The sequence below is a fragment of the Macrotis lagotis genome, chromosome 1 (genome assembly GCF_037893015.1).
Source record: "Macrotis lagotis isolate mMagLag1 chromosome 1, bilby.v1.9.chrom.fasta, whole genome shotgun sequence".
Classification (NCBI taxonomy): Eukaryota; Metazoa; Chordata; class Mammalia; order Peramelemorphia; family Peramelidae; genus Macrotis; species Macrotis lagotis.
The window spans coordinates 623,061,612-623,078,813 of record NC_133658.1 but is presented as its reverse complement, the minus strand read 5'-3'; positions in this window follow the sequence as shown (position 1 = coordinate 623,078,813).

Sequence of the window (17,202 nt, the reverse complement as noted above, 5' to 3'; positions counted from 1 at the left end):
CTGACTCCAGGACTGGTGCTCTGTCCACTGCACCACCTAGCCACCCAGAAAATAATTATTCAACAAACATTTATTAAGTGCTTACAGTGTGCCAGCCACTGTGCTGATCACTGGGGATAAAAAGAAAGACAAAAAACAATCCCTACTTTCAAGGAAGGTAGCTACTGATGAGAGAGACATGGCTAAAGAAAGGATGAAAAGTGATATGAAAGGAGAGGAATTAGCAGCTATACAATGAATGAAGAAGTAAAAATTTTAATTTAAGTGTTTAGGTTTTAATGAGTCCAAAGGTCCTTTACTAATAAGATCAAAGGATTTATCATAGTTAAAAGGTCCCTCAAAAATCTTTTAGTTCAAACCCCTGATTTTACAAACAAGGAAACTGAGGTCCAAAGAGATTAAGTGATTTCCCAAGAGCATGTAGGCAAAAAGCAGCAAAACAGAGAACTGAATCTAGCTCCTGTAACTACAAATCCATCTCTCTTCCAGATCACATAAGTCTGGCAAATAGGTAAAAATCTGCAGCATGCCAGCACCAGTTCACTGGTCAGTTGGAGAACAGTTAACCTCTTACAGTATTTCCTGAACACATAACCTACCCCCCCCCCATGAACCTCCCTAAATTCTCAGATAACTCCTGACTAGTACCAGGACAACAGAGTCAAGAAGAAATGTGTCTCTAGTAATCTTCACAGCAAACCACACAAATAACCCCCAGGAGAATCCCAAGATAATGTCAATTATTTTCTCTATTTAAAGATACAATTATGTTTTCAACTTGAATAGTTGACTTGTTCTCAATCATTAAATGAACCAGACTAATAAGTAACCCTGAAATTATTAGCAAAGTGCCAAACTTTGCTTAAAATAGCACAAATATTGACAGACCTTTCCAAATGAATCATAAACCAGTTTTGGTTCAAAAAATATGGATACCCCAGGCCAACTTTGTGATGTTGACCTGAAAGATAATTACTTTTCTCAGGGCACCCCTTTGTGCTAATGTCAGAGACAGAAAGGGTAGCATATCCATTCTTTAGGTTCAAATTGAATCCTACCTTCTCCATAAACCATTCCATGATGACCCTAGCCTAAGAGGACTTCTTGCTCTGAATTTCTATAACACTTACTTTACCTACCATCTATTGAATGGTTGCCTTGTGTCATCTTTTCTCTTGTTGCCTTAAATTACTGTTTGAAACTTTTATTTAGTCATAGCTTATTTCCTCATCACGACCATATTTTTGAGAATATAATCATATCACATTTTGCCTCTGTATCCCCTAAATAATGTAGTGAAAAAATGCTAGATTTGGGGTGTCAGAAGTTGGGATACAAATAGTGGCTCTGATCATTATGTTCTAAATGATTCCCAAAAAAGTTGCATTCCAAAGACTCTCTGAACTTCATTTTCTTCATCTGTAAACTGAGAGCATTGGATTAGATACTTGCTAAAGTTCTTGCATGAGGCACAGGCTCTTCCTCTCAAGAAGCTTCCAATGTACTCATGGAGATAAGACTAAACTCCCCAATATTTATGAGCAAACTATACAAAATAGCATAAACTGAGAGTTAAACCCATGCAGCACAAATTTTAAAGGCTATAGAAATTATAGAAGGGGTGCACTGGAATAGTTAGATAAGGTTTCATAAAGAAAGTAGGAATTGAAGGATGAAAAATATTTAGATAAGCAGAGGGGAGATAGCACAACTTTGATTCAACACATTTTTTTGACTAGAATCAATGGCGAGGTCTTCAAGCAGAGTTTGGATGACCATTTGTAGGTAGAAGACTATAGAATGGTGAGAGTGGCCCCAACATGAATGGTGAAGCTCCACTTGTGGTGAAGTTGTCCTACAGTGTGTGGGTTAAAAGGAGGCAGAGTAGACATCTCTTGCCTCTTTTTCCTCCACCCTTCTCCAAGGGAATTGCTCATTCCTGTAAGAAGAAGGAAACACAAGTTTGGAGCTGGAAGCTCTCAACTTTGTTTTCCTCAGAAGGAAGTGAGGTCACAGAACAGAATTATATCTATCTGCTCCCTTACTTACTATTCCTCCAGGGTCAACCTGTTAGCTCTTCTGAACTGTTTTGCCCAATAAAAACTTGATAAGGACCACATATGAATTTTTTCTTTAAGGTTTTGCCAGGCAATGGGCTTAAGCAATTTGCCCAAGACCACACAGCTAGGTAATTATTAAGTGTCTGAGGCCAGATTTGAACAGGTTCTCCTAATTCCAGGACCAGTGCTCTATCCACTGCATCACCTAGCTGCCCCCATATATAGAATTTAATATTTATTTATGTCTACAATTAACCCATATTACCAATGAATATAATAATAAAATGTAATAATGCAGTATGAATGGGCTTAGAGGAACACAGGCTGCACACACTTTGCTCTAGGGGATATGATGGTTTGAGCTAACTTTTAATCATTTTATCATTCCTGGGAAGAAGGGGGGCCCCAAACCAAATATCCAAGGCTTGACCCCTTTCCCACCAAATACCAACTCCACAGTGAATACACATTGAGAATAAAAAGCTCATTTATCCAAATGATAGCAAAACAGAAATCACAGAAGTTATATATAGGAGAATAAATACCAGTCAACAGAGAGTAAAGGAGCTCTTCTGTTTTGAGCAAAAATAACTCAGCTCAGCCAAGAGAGGATGTCCTGGATCTTACCTAAAGGAAAAGTCTCTAGAGTGGCAGTTTGGATACATGAACATGATGAAGACTATCAGCTCCTCTCATGTCCCAGACTCCTTTTCAGCAATCTGAAGTGTGGTTGGCCTCTTCCATCATCTCTCTTGAAACTGGATTAATAATTACCTAGCTGTGTGGCCTTGGGCAAGCCACTTAACCCCATTTGCCTTGAAAAAAACCTAAAACAAAAAGAAAGAAACTGGAAGCTGACTCCATGCTACCTATGCTCAAAGAAGATTATCCCTTGAAGAATCCCTTGAATCTCTTGAGGAGATCTCCCAAGAGGGACTCACTGAAAATTGAAGCTCTGATCTGGCACAAACTCCACCTTGCCACTAATGCAGGTCAGGGCCTTCATCTCCACCAAAGAGGGGAAAGTCTCATACCAATGGGCTTTAGGAGAAGGGTTACTTAGCCTATATTATAGTGGGGGGTTATTTTTTGGAAGAGTAAAATGACAGCAGTTAAGGTCTCACCTAATTCTCCTAGTTTGTGATTCTGTTACTTCTACCCAATAAAATTTGGTTCAAATCTGAACCAGGACAAATTGAAGATAGATCTTATGAAACCACTTCTAAATTTTTTTTGTCTTTTAAGTTTTACCATCTATGATGGTTATCTCTAGAAAAGATAATACTAGATAAAGGTGTGATGTCTGTTCAGTAACCCCAACCACCTCAATGACATCAATAACAGGATATCTTCCTAATGTCCCTCCACCCAATAGTGAAGAGAAACCCATAAGCCAGCAATGAGAAACTAAAATCCAAATTTTGAGAAAAAGTGATAAGTGACCTGTAAAAAGGATTCAAAGTTCCTTTTAAATAATAACTTTAGAATACAATAAAGAATTTGTGTATAGCTTAGAGAATTTGGAATTAATGGAGAACATATATCTAAAGACTAATGTTAGGAGCTGACAAGAAGTCAAGATAGAAGAAGATCTCTGAAACACTGATGCACATCAATAAGAAAACAGAATTTACAAAATTCAATTTACACATCTTTTCAGTAACTATTTGTTGCCTTTAGTAAGACAGACCTACAAGGGGAAGGAAGAGATAGTCCTCTCATCCCTACCTTAGGGACTTTCTCCTAATCAAACAGGAGGTGAGAGTGCATTCCAACCAGGGAGAATAGCATAAGTGAGAACAAGGGGGCAAAAATGATCATGGTATTTGTGAAAAGGTCTGAGAAGATGTCAATGGGAAGACTGGCTTGGCTAGAAACTCACATTTATATAGTTCTTTAAGGTTTACAAATTACTTTCCTTATATCTTGTGAGATAGTAATATAAATATTACTATTTCCATTTTACAGATGGGGAAACTGAGAAACAGAAAGATGAAATAAATTCCACAAGATCAGGAATTATTAAGATCACCCCCTCGTTGCAGATGAGGAAATTAAGCAAGATGGAATGAGTTGTCCCTAATCCCACAGTCTTTTGGTATCAGAATCAGTATTTGATTCCAGGGCATCCATTGAATTCTTTGAGGCCACTATTCTTCCATCTACTGCTGCTTCTCAATTCTCAAAGAATTTCTCACAAAGGAAAAAAAAATTCTTCCTATCATCCTAATTTCTCATTATAGCTCTAAAAGATGGCAGAAAATTTCCTCAAAGATGGTTTTTATTACGGATGGGGTTTAAATGCCAGTAAGGAATAGATTTGTTAGATAAATAAGATGACAATTTGGGTATGGGAGACAAGTATGGAAGATTCAGGACCAAGAAGAAGAGGAATTTTTGAAGGTGGGAAAAAATTGATAAGAAGGAAGAGGACCTAAAGTGACCCTAAGGAGGATTAAGGTCAAGACAGGCTGACTGATATCTTTTGTCAGGTATTTCAACCAGATGTTAAAATACAAGGAACTAAGAATTCAATAAGTCAAGAAACATCCTTCTGTCTGTATGTTGTGCTACACACCCTTGGAAGACACATTACAATGAAGTTGATTAAGCTGGACTAGTAATAAAATCACACACTCATGAAATAATGCACCAATTAGCTATTCAGCTTTGAAAAGAAATCCAATTTCCCATTGATCCCTCTTGTTACACTTTTCCAGTCTCTGGCTTCCCATTTAGAGTTTATTATCTAAAGGGGATGACTGGACAGATAAGCAACATACAGGAAGGAGGGAAGAGAAAAGTACCTACTATGCACCAGACTGTGTGAGCATGTTACAAATAACATCTTATCTGATCTTCAAAACTCTGAAAAGTAAGTACTAAAATGAGGCAAACAGAGGTTAAGTAACAAATCCAAAATCACAAAGCTAGGAAGTATCTGAGGCTAGATTTGAACTCAGGACTTCCATACTCCAAGCTCAATACTCTGTCTACTGTAGCACTACCTAGTGCATGTATAACAGATAATATTGAGTCCAATATATCTAGAAAATGTGACAACTCCAAAGGACAAATTCCATGACCCAATTAACAATACAAAACAGATTAATCAATAATTATTTTAAAAAATACTGAAAGACAGAAGATGTCAAGCATCATATTGAAAATTGGAGAATGGCAAAATTTCAGTCAAATGGTAAAAAATATAGTCTCCCTATAGAAAATAACTGTGAAAATCTACCTATTCCCTTCTTATATTTTCATCAAGGATGTCCTCAATACATATGTAGTTCATTCTCATAAAGACATTAAGGGTTGGTTGGTTGGTTCTTGTCTTTTATTATCAATGAGGACTAAAATGACATCACTATGTTGGAAATAAGTTAGAGTAAATCTAGCTGTGGGTGATAAGGTCAATATGAGCTCAGAATACTCTGACACAGGTCAAACACAAAGAGTCCATGTGAATACCTGGGGTGGGTACTCTAAACTTGTGTATCTCACATTTACTTTGAGCTATTTCAATTCTGCTTTGTTCATAGAGTACACCCTCTCGGATGAGGGTGCATCATGCTGGGAGGTCCTGTGCCAGTGTCTCCTAGTGCCATACAATCAATTCCAAAGTTCTTAAGTGATACCTTGAGAGTGTCCTTCTATTGTTTTTTTTTTCTGATCCCCTTAGAGCGCTTGCCCAGTGTGAGTTCTCTTAAGATCATTATAAAGATAAGAAATAGGGGCAGCTTTGGTGGCACAGTGGATGGATCACCAGCCCTGAAGTTAGGGGAACCTGAGTTTAAATCTGGTATCAAAACATTTAATACTTGCTTACTTGGGCAAGTCACAAGCCTATTACCTTGCAAAAATCCAAAAAAAAAAAATGGTATAGGTATGGTCAATAGGTTATTTATATCCTCTCTATTACTTTAGGGGAGTGGAATTATAAATATCCATATTTTTTCATTTTCTTGATATAACCCTTCCTAAGATAACCAATTAAACAGTTCTTTCATACTTTCAAGGTTGTAAAAGTTATAATATCAATTTCCTTAGTGTGGACAGGGTTTGGTCTATCCATATCTCCTAAATTCATCTTTCTAAAAGTCATTCCTGATTTTTAACTTAACCCAAAATCCAGGACTTATTTGTTAAAAGTCCAACTGTATTGGTTCTTCTGTTACTGACAAGAAATTACACATCTGAGATTTTTCTGGGACAATCCTGATTTCTGCCCACCATTGTATAAGGATAGGTATTGGTACCCATGAAAAAAGTTTTAACAGTAGTCTAGTGTTCCTATAGCTGAAGTTTGGAAAAAAGAATAAGCTAGGCAGGTTTAACTCTAAAATATTTGACTCAAAATAGTGATATGGCAAGATTGCTATGTTTAGAAGGTCAACTTTATAAAAACATATTTTTATGATCTAGATTCTATTTGGACAGTGTGTTGAATTCTTATCCTGATAACATATTATCTTATTTTACCCCCTTGGATACTGTTAAAACTGAATCACTAACCTGTACTTCCAGATCTTTGATGTCTGTAGCCCATTTGCTGATTATATAACTTGTTAGCTGACTAGATAATGAACCTCATTGCTTCATTTCTTGCTTCTAGTCCTTCATTAAAATGTTACTATTACCAACAGACAAAACTGGTCTGTTAGCATTACTACCCAAGCTAAGGAAAGATCTCTGCCTTGGGGGTGAGGGTTGGGGTGAAGGGAGGGAGTACAGATTTAATGATACTTTGTAAAAAGGATATCTCTTGTCAGATCATGTCTTAAAATTTTTGGTTCAGAAAATATGGTCACCACCCTATGTATATATCTAAGTATCTGGTATTAGCACCAAGAAGGACAACTATTCCTTTCCATAGAACAGCCCTTGTTGCCACTGTCCAGAACATTAGTCTGAATGGACTATTCATCTGATTACAATATGGAAGTTCTTATATTCTAGGTCAAGGAAAAGAATCTAGGAAAAAAAAGTAATTTTGAGAGACATCCTCCCACAGTAATTATCATTTATCTGTCCTTTAACTTCATTTTTCCTTAACAGAAATATATTGAAGATATAATGAAAAAGAAAGCCTTGGGTATAAACTAAACGTTGAGTGATATTGTTCTATTTTAGAGTTCTGCGAAACATTTTCATGGTATGTAATAGTTATTTTTCTCTCCTCACCATCCCCTGGGTTAGCATAAATCTTATGATAGTGGCTGCCATGGAGAATAATCAGGGCCACAGCACTAGAAGTTCTCCCACTTAATAGCAGGGTGAGGCTGTCCATATATAAGTAGACATGAAAATACACATGTGCCCTTGGAACAACTAAGTGTACCAAATTGAGAGAATGCTGTCTCGCTCAAATACAGTTACTTTCGTGAAAATGAACTACTATAGTCTGAATATTGGTCTTTATCTCTATATATCCATCTCTCAGACATTGTAGAGATTTCTGAGTTTTAATTTTGCTTTTGTTCTATACACTACTTTTTGCCTCTAGTTCACCTCAATCAATAATCTTTCCTAGACCTCTAACAATAAGAGTAAGTGAACTAAATATATCACTATAGGCAGGTCAGTTGTCTAACTGGCTGAGTGTGTTTCAAGGTAGTGTAATCTCTAATCAGCATGTACTTGCTTCTAAGTCCCAGAACTTTCATTTTCTATTAGGAGATCATAAGGCAAGTAGATACTACTGTGTAGGTTTTAAGCCTAATGTGATTTCATAGTCATCAAGTACAATATAGTTTAGGAGAAATACAGAATCTGTCCCTGATTCAGAATAATCACATAGTCAGAGACCTTTTCTAGTCACTAATGTCAGGAATTTGGACATGTGAAATTCACAGTAGGGACCAAAACCAAACAACAACATCAACAACAAAAACCACCAGGATATGAGTGCTAAAATTGAGAATTAAGACATTGTTGTTCTTCATGACCCCATTTGGGGATTTCTTGGCAAAGATGTTGAAGTGATTTGTCATCTTATTCAAATTGATTTATAGATGAGGAGGGGCAGCTAGGTGGTGCAGTGGATAGAGCACTGGTCCTGGAGTCAGGAGTACCTGAGTTCAAATCTTACCTCAGACACTTAATAATTACCTAGCTGTGTGGCCTTGGGCAAGCCACTTAACTCCATTACCTTGCAAAAAAAAAAAAAAACTAAAAAAAGTCTCTAGATTTATAGATGAGGAACTGAGGCAGAGCTAAGTGACTTGCCTGGGGTCACACAGCTAGTAAGTGTCTAAGGACAGGTCTTCCTGATTCCAGGCCCAGTACTCCATCCATTGGCCCACTGGTGCCCTAGTCTATGACTGAAGACCTTCCAAGAATAAGAAGAACTCATGAAAAACTGCTCCTACTAAGGCTAAATATTAGTATAAAAATGGGAATATGGGATGGGGGAGGATTGTAGTGGTAACAGTATATCTCCAAAAGATATCTTAACAGTACCAACTGTATTGAGTTGATTTTTTTTTAATATATTGATGCTTTTTGTTTCAACATCAGTTCTGAACACACCTTCACCACACCCTTCCCAACCAATTGAAAGCTGCCTTGTAAAAAACAAAAACCCATAAAGTAATCCCCTCTGACAGGACATGCTGCACTGTTCTAGAAACTCCCCATCTCTCTACCAAGAGGAGGGAAGTTCTTTTACTTGTTCAACAGTGAGTCAAAAATGACCATAAACATGCTGACTAACAACTCTTTCACTGACACCTCATCCTTTCAGGAAAAAAAAGAGCGGGATTTAGTTTGGTTTTATATAGTTCTCTGAGATATAGAGGTCACTTGAGGAAAAGGGAAGAAACAACCATGATTAGCAACTGCCACATGAGTTCCCTTACCCCAGACAGCTGCTTATTAGCCCTTGTGACTGATGCTTTCAAAGTAAACACAATAGAATAAATCCAGGATCAGAGGCTTCCTAAATTTGATTTATTTTGCATGCTTCACTTAGAAGGGTAATTCAAATGAAGCCAGGATAGGAGATACTATTCTAGCCCAACTTAAAAAGTATTTATCAATGCCCAACTGCATATTTAAATATTTATTGGGCAAGAAACCCAAGTTTCTTCTTTTCAAAGGTCTAATGTACTGGGTACAAATATCTTGATGTTGCATGATGTGCAGTCAGTTTCCGTTGAGCTCTGTTGTGCTCCAGCTTACCTATGAAGCAAAGAAAGATAACAAAACCTAGATAAAAGGTTAAAAGAAAAGCAATGGGGTGAGGGGCAACAAGGACGAGAAAAGAACTAGGGAAGGGACAAAGTCTTGAAAAGGAAAATAGAAAATGAGAAAGTAGAACAGGAGCAGGGGACTTTGGGAGAAAAAGGAAGTAAAAAGAGTGAAAAGTAGGCATTGTGAGTGTTAGAAGGAAGGAAAGATAAAGAAGCAACACAAAAAAATCATTCCCACTGGCCATTCTGGCTGCTGGAGAGACTAGAAATAAAGGGATGAAAGTTTTGCCTTTGACTTGGTGCATCTACATGTGTAAAAACCCCAAAATCACAGGATTTTTGAGTTAAAAGGGACCTTAATGATGATTTAGTCTAACCTAATTCCACTATAATATCCTTGACAACGGATTAGCCAGTCTCCACTTCAAGAGTTTTAAAAAGGGGGAAGAGGAAGAAGGGAGACCCTATCTTCTCCTAAAGCAGCTCATTCTACTTCTGAACAGATTTAATTGTTAGGAGACTTATTTTTTCCTTATTTCAAGTTATATTAGCCTCTTTGCAGTTTCCATAAACTTCTCTTTGAGTTCTGCTTTCTACAAAACAAATTCAATCTCTTTCCTCCATGATAGCCCTCCAAATAAACTTAAATACAATTCATTTCCCTACCTCCAACATTTTCTTCCCCAGGCAAAAATTCCCAGTTCTTTCACCCTATTTTCACATAGCATGGAAGAATGAGGCTGGAGATTTTGAACAACGCTGCCTCACTTAAATTCAACACACTTGTAAGTCATGGCATCTCTTTCCTGATGTCATGATCCTCTTCAAAAACAAGGATAAACAACAATATGGTGTGGACTCAAGGTAGAGAATGCCTGATGTATAATTTTGTTTTAGGTTTTATGCAAGGCAGATGGGCTTAAGTGACTTGCCCATGGCCACACAGCTAGGTAATTATTAAGTGTCTGAGGCTGGAATTGAATTCAGGTACTCCTGACTTGAGGGCCTGTGCTCTACCCACCGGGCCACCCAGCTGCCTCTGTGCCTGATGTATAATTAAGGAACCTAGGTTCAAATTTCTACTCTGCCACTTGCTATATGAATTTGGGCCTGCCACTCAAGGATCCCAGTAAAAGAAATGGTTATTTCTCTCATATGAATAAACAAGTATTCATTGAAATTAGGGTTTTCCCTTTTTCTTTCCTCACTCAGAAATAAATCCTTATAGGTTATTCAGCCACTCTCTGAAGGACATTGTTGATATATGAGATTGCCCAAAACCTTGGGGTGGCAAGGAGACCTTACAAACAGAGTTCAGTCTAAGCAAGATCTTCCCCTTTTCTTTGTGAAAGGCAGAAGCATACTGGAATGGGTTCACCCTGAGATAGGGACCCGAGCCTTAGAAAGCATCAGGTTCAAGCAACATCCAATGGGCTCTAGGGAGTGTAGAAAGAGCAGAGCAGTATAACCCTACGAATTACAAACTAACATTGTCTAGTGTTAAAGCTGTTGCTAACTGAATCATATTGAAGAGTAGTTCACAACTCAAAGATGATGGGTTTGAGAGGAAAGACAGTAATGAAGATTAGTCCATGGAGAGACAGATTAATGTGCTTTTTTGGAGTCACCTTATATCACCAGATATCACATGCTGGTGTTTTCCAAGCTGTGGGACCTAACTGATATGGGAAGAAGCAAACCTAATTCAAGGCCAAGAGACCTGCAGCAGCCAGATCATCTCCAATAGGTTTGTTTCCCTATCAATCAGGCTGTGGGGAACAATAATTCTGGTAAAAGAAAGTGAGGACACCCTATACAGCATACCCTTGACTATAATAAACATAAATGCACAACACACATCTCCAATCACTTGGTTTTTTGATGTTGTTCTCTTTGAAACTGAAGGACTAGTCATAGTAATGCCCTTAAGGAACTTAGCCTCTGTGTGTCCTTGGAACCTTCTATAAGAATTTAGGGTGATCTAGTTTATGAAGGAGAAAACCAACCATCAGGGTCTGAGTAGAGATAGAAATTTTTCTTGCCCAGACTGCTGGAAGAAATTTGCACAGGCAGCTGAATAGGTCACGTTCTCTACCGAAGGAACTGAAGACTTTTTGTCCACCTTCTCATTATTATGTTGTTAGCCAATCAGAGTTGATTTCCATCCTCATGGACACACCCTTTTCCAAAGGCTTTTTAAACATTCAAACTTCTACATTAAGGGTCTTTGGTTTGCTGAAGAAAGCCAAATGACCATCATTTTATTAATTATCTGCTAACTAATTAATAAAATTGATTATTAGTTACCCAGAAATTAAATCTCTTGGACTTTTCATACCAAGCCTCAGTTTTCTCATCCGTAAAAGGAGTAGATGAATAAGACCTGAGATATCGTTCAACATTACATCCATGACTGACTAGATAACATCTAAGGTTTTTTTCTTTAAATCTATGATTGTGGGACCCCTTCATAAATCTTAGATCATTTGATCTTGGAAGAATTTCGTATCTTCATAGGAGAAAAGAGGAAAAACAAGAAGTCAATGAAACTGGGTTTGAACTAATATACTGCCCAATGTGTTTGAGTTGATAAGCATAGAGGAGACCTGACCTGCCACCTCCCCTAGAATATCAATGCTGGAGGCCATTCCATTCTTTCTATCCCAATAGAAGACACACAGCAATCAATAAAGTGAACAGCTAGAGAGAGAGAAAAAAAATTGTCTCCCACTCCTTCATGCCCTTAGAACTGAGAAAGAACAGAGTAGGAAAAAAAGAGTAAAGTGAAAAGCTATAATCATAGACAAAGCCTGCTGTGCCTGCACAGATTCAATGTGCCTGAAGAGGACTTTGGTCCTGAGGTGGTTTGTTTTGGCTTTTTCTCTGTGGGGGATTTTTTTGTTTTTGTTTTGTTTGGGTAGAAAGGGAGAATGGATCCTTATTCTGGGGAACTGACAAGAAGAAAAACTTTATCCCACAAATACATTAAATGACATTAAATCAAGGAGGAAAAAAAATCCCCTTGGAAAAGTAAAACCCACAGGCAGACACAAACAGAGCCCTAAACCTGAAGTGATAATTTGCTTGACAGAGAATAAAATCCTATTTGTATGCTGTCATAATGAGCCTAATCTGAATCAGTTTAGGAAGCAAATTTTAAATACATGTTGGAATGCACTCCCATTTATTATCAGAGATTAAGAAAGAAAAAACACCCTCCAGATCCCTGAGTATGTAAATGGAGACATGTTTATTGAAAGGATTAAACCAAGTTGCTCCAACTATGTCTTTGGAGTCATCTACTCTGCCCCCAAAGAAGCAATAAACTATTCACAGGGAAGTAGATTTCTGAACCATAAACACAGACAAAGGAAGAAGACACTGGACTATTAATGTTCTTGGGCCCCTGGAGTAGGAAGTGGGACTGGTTCTTTGAGTCAAAAACAAGCAGGTTCATCATGGGAACTTTGGCAAAGCAGACCACAGTAAACACAACCCAGGGATTACCCTCCAAACATGTTTAAACACAGGGGTGAATTAATGGAAAGTCAAAAACAAAGCCTGATCCCCAAACATCCCATGTTCTGTATTTTTAAAAATTACCTCTTTTGCCACTCTTTATTTTCAATTATTTAGAATAAAAATGTGCAAATCCAGGGCCATGCCTAAGGTTGAGTCCACTATCGAATTTGTAACTCCCAATCTGTTTAAAGTTTTTCACAGCAACATCATATGTAATTGCAAGAAACTGGAAACAACCTAAAATATCCAACAAAAGATGAATATTTAAATAATTTATGGGATCCTCAGGGAACTAAGCAAGCCAAGTATGAAGAAGGCAAAAGAAAATGGAAAGACTAATGTTAAACCATACTAAACAGAAAAAAGCAGAACCAAGAGAACAGAGCACCTACTAACTAGGACCATATAAGAGTGAAAGAGAATGAAGGTGGACAAAAGTTATTAAAGGAAATTTAAAATATTTTAGTTGTTTATATTTGAAAAAATAGTTACTACAAAAGTTTAGATATTTGCTGATTGCAACATTATTTTTTTTTTTTTAGGTTTTCTTTGCAAGGCAAATGGGGTTAAGTGGCTTGCCCAAGGCCACATAGCTAGGTAATTATTAAGTGTCTGAGGCCGGATTTGAACTCAGGTACTCCTGACTCCAGGGCCGGTGCTCTATCCACTGCGCCACCTAGTTGCCCCTAAGATTAATTTTTTAATGAAATAATTTTAAAAGATTGTCCTAGAATCTTGGGGAGGGGAAAGAAGAAGGGAATTAGAGGGAAGACAACTAATACTGTTTTGTGATTTGGTGTTTAAAAGTGAATCAGAAGGGCAGTAACCAAAAGATGCTTTTTAAAGACTCTCCCTCTCTCATTATATACATATATATATATATATATATATATACACATATATATATATATACACACATGTATGTATGTGTGGGTAAGGGTGTGTATTGTCTGTCACATATACAATGCTCACATACATTTACACATGACATTTTAAACTCATTTCCTTTGTATCAATAATGGGGGGGGGGGAATAGATTTCTGCTCCAGTAATTGATCTTGCCCAATGCCACCTTAAAATTCCACTTGTACATAACATCTAAAAGCATTAGGCTTAGCCAATAAAGGCTTCTGAGTTTTAGTTGAAAGGTGCATTAGATTTGGAAGGATGGGGGTTGGAATATTTAAGTAGTATAGACATTTAATTGTTTAGGCAACTCCCTTAATAATTTACAGTTTGTTTCCTCATATGTAAAATGGAAGTGAAGGCATTTGCACTGTCTTCCTCATAAAGGTGTGAGAAAAAACACTTGGAAACCTAGTGTAAAAGTGATGGCTTTAGCCATCATCCTCATTGTCCATCTACTCATGAGAAGGTGGCCCAGGTTGGCTTCTGGATTGTGATTAAGTAAGATTTTCCCCTTATTTTGCTTCAGACCAGTTCTCCACACCCCTTCCTGCTGTCTCATTATCTTGCCATTTAGGATGCAATCTTCCCCCATCCCTCTTCCATCACTTCTTAGTTTACCTCTATCCGTACCCAATAGAATACAAATTCCTGGCTGGTTGCAAATTTTGCATGCTTGTATTCACATCTGCAATGCTAAACATACTGACTGGCATATAGTTGATGCTTTATCTCTACTATCTATTTATCTATCTACCATACTTAATTCATCTTTCCAATTTCTCACTCTCCCAAAATTTGTTTTTCAAGGACCAAATTTCCATCTTAAAAAAAAAATGATTCCAGGGACTGTTAGGTGGCACAGCGGATAGAGCACGAGCCCTGGAGTCAGGAGTACCTGAGTTTAAATCCGACCTCAGACACTTAATAATTACCTAGCTGTGTGTCCTTGGGCAAGTCACTTAACCCCATTGCCTTGCCAAAAAAAACTAAAAAAAAAAAAATGATTCCAAGGGGCAGCTAGGTGGCACAGTGGATAGAGCACTGGCCCTGGAGTCAGGAGTACTTGAGTTCAAATCCGACCTCAGACAGTTAATAATTACCTAGCTGTGAGGCCTTGGGCAATCCACTTAACCCCATTTGCCTTGCAAAAAAAAAAACAACAACAAAAAAACTAAATAAAAATTTTTTTTTCCTTTTAGTCCCCAAATCTTCCTCTTTGGAGGCATTCTACTTTCCTCTGGCATGGGAAGAGTCCCTAACTAGAGTTAAGTGTTATCAAAAAACTATTGAATTAAGAATTAAAGCATATGGTTTTGAATCCTGGCTCTCATACTCACTATGTGTTCGACTTTGGGCAAGTTATTTAATTTCTGTAGGTTTCAGTTTCTCGAAATATAAACTGAGAGGGTTCAATTTCAAAATGTGATTTATTTCAGGAATTGATCTCTAAGATTCTAGATCCATGCCCTGCTATGATTCTTTGATCCAATGAGATACATTTTCTTTGCACACTTAAGGAACCTTTGTCCCTTTTTCTTCTACATACATTCCGATACTGGTCCCAAGAAAGGAGGAATGCCGTCTTCATCCTACCAGTATTACTATCTGTTGCGGGTGTCTTCTTTGGTTGAAGAGTTTCTTTTCCCTAGCTTCAAAGGAATAAGAGCCCTCCGTTGAGTAAGTTCTCTGTCACAAGTAAAGAACTTTAACCCCTTCCTTCGGGCAAAGAACCTTACCCCCCTGAGTCCCTTAGTGGTCAGCAGACCCAACTGGGAGTTGTGGGGAGGGGAGAGGGGAAGGAAGGAAGTCCAAGGGGCAATCGGGTGGGAACCTAAGGCAGAAGCAGCAGGTAGGCCAATAATCTCCTTCGGGCTCCAAACACTGACCTGACAGGTACTGAAAGACTCACTAGAAGCATCCACTGCAGGAGCCTATGCTTGCAAGACTAATCTCTCTCCAGCCAGGGGCAGGCAAACTATGCAATGAATGCCCCTGAGCATCACAGGAGGCAAATGTCCTTGACACTCCACCATTGCCCCGACATATGGTCCGTTTTCTTTTTCTCTTCTCTTTCTCCCATTCCCGGCAGCCAGTACCTAGGGCCTGCCAGTGACCCCCGGGGACATCGAGTCTCTCGGAGATGCCCGCCAGCCCTCCCGTCGAGCCTCCAGCCCGAAGGGGCAGGGAGGGGGGAGGGGACAGCCGCGTAGCAGCTTGCAGGCGGCTGAAAGCATCCTCCTTTGTTCCTCGGGATAAAGCTGCACTGTGGCTAGTGAGCCAGAGCAGATTTCAGAACATATTTGTTTGTGCTCCTGCTGCAGCGGGTTTCTAAACCTAATGCAATGTGTTTCTGCTCGGGATGCTCTGTTGTCCTCAGAAAGCAGCAATGGATCCACCGGAGAGTCCTTGTTATATAGCTTCCTGAGGTCAGTGCTAATAAATTACAGGCTTTAAGGAAAACAATGACAAACGTTTTCCACGGAGAACAGTTTTTCTCATTTGATTATTTACTAAAGTCATGCCCTTGTCCCCACAAGATACTCAGATTTTAGACAACACCCATAGCAAGTCTGTTTATTGCTACTTTTCGCACGTTAAAGCCGGAACACCTGTCACATTAGCAGAACAAACTTTTCAGTGCAATTCATCCTCCCAGCAATGGAATTAGTCAAGTAATGATGATTATATTGTTAATTAAGTGGCTGCTTTGTTACTGTGGCTCAACAGGGAACACTAAATTAACTACAGTTGTTTACTAATCCATCGCCGCCCCCCCCCAGCCCTCCCCCCCCCCCACGCCTTCTACCCAGTTTCCTTGATTTCTGTTATAGGTTTTTCTTTCAAAATTTGGATAAGGCTCAATATAACAGCCAGAATTTTGTAGGACTTTAATGTTTGCTTCTTGCTCAGTAAGGTAGATGAGATTATTACCCCCATTTGTCAATGAAGGAACCAGGATGAGAGAGGCTATGTGAGTTTCCTAGAATCAATCTAATAAGTGTCCGGTATAGGATTTGAATTCAGATCTTCCTCCACTTCAGATGCTCTATGCCACCTAACTACTTCATTATTATATCTCTATTATCAAGAGGAAACTAAGATTGTAATAGTCCAAGATCCTATAACTGATAAGTGTCAAAGTCTGAATAGTAATTCAATTTTAACAAACTCGGGTGTGATCCAGAGATTTTAGGAGTCCTCATAAAAACTGGATTTTTTTTCATAAGCCACAACGTGACTGGCTAAAGAGAGGGTATAGGTCTATTTTCCAAAGTCATTTTGTTGGGGGGAGGGGTTGACATTTCACCCTCATCACACTCATTTGGAAATGGTTGTCATTCGATAGCATTGTCTCTTAAAGATTTGTAGCCCTCTCCTAGAATTACATGCTTCTACGGAAATAAGCTCTCTTTTTTATCACTTGGAAAAACATTAACTTTGTCCTTTTGAGTACCCACTATTCCTTCCAAGGAAGTTTTGACTTTTCTTCTTTGAGGGACAAAAGCAGCCATTTT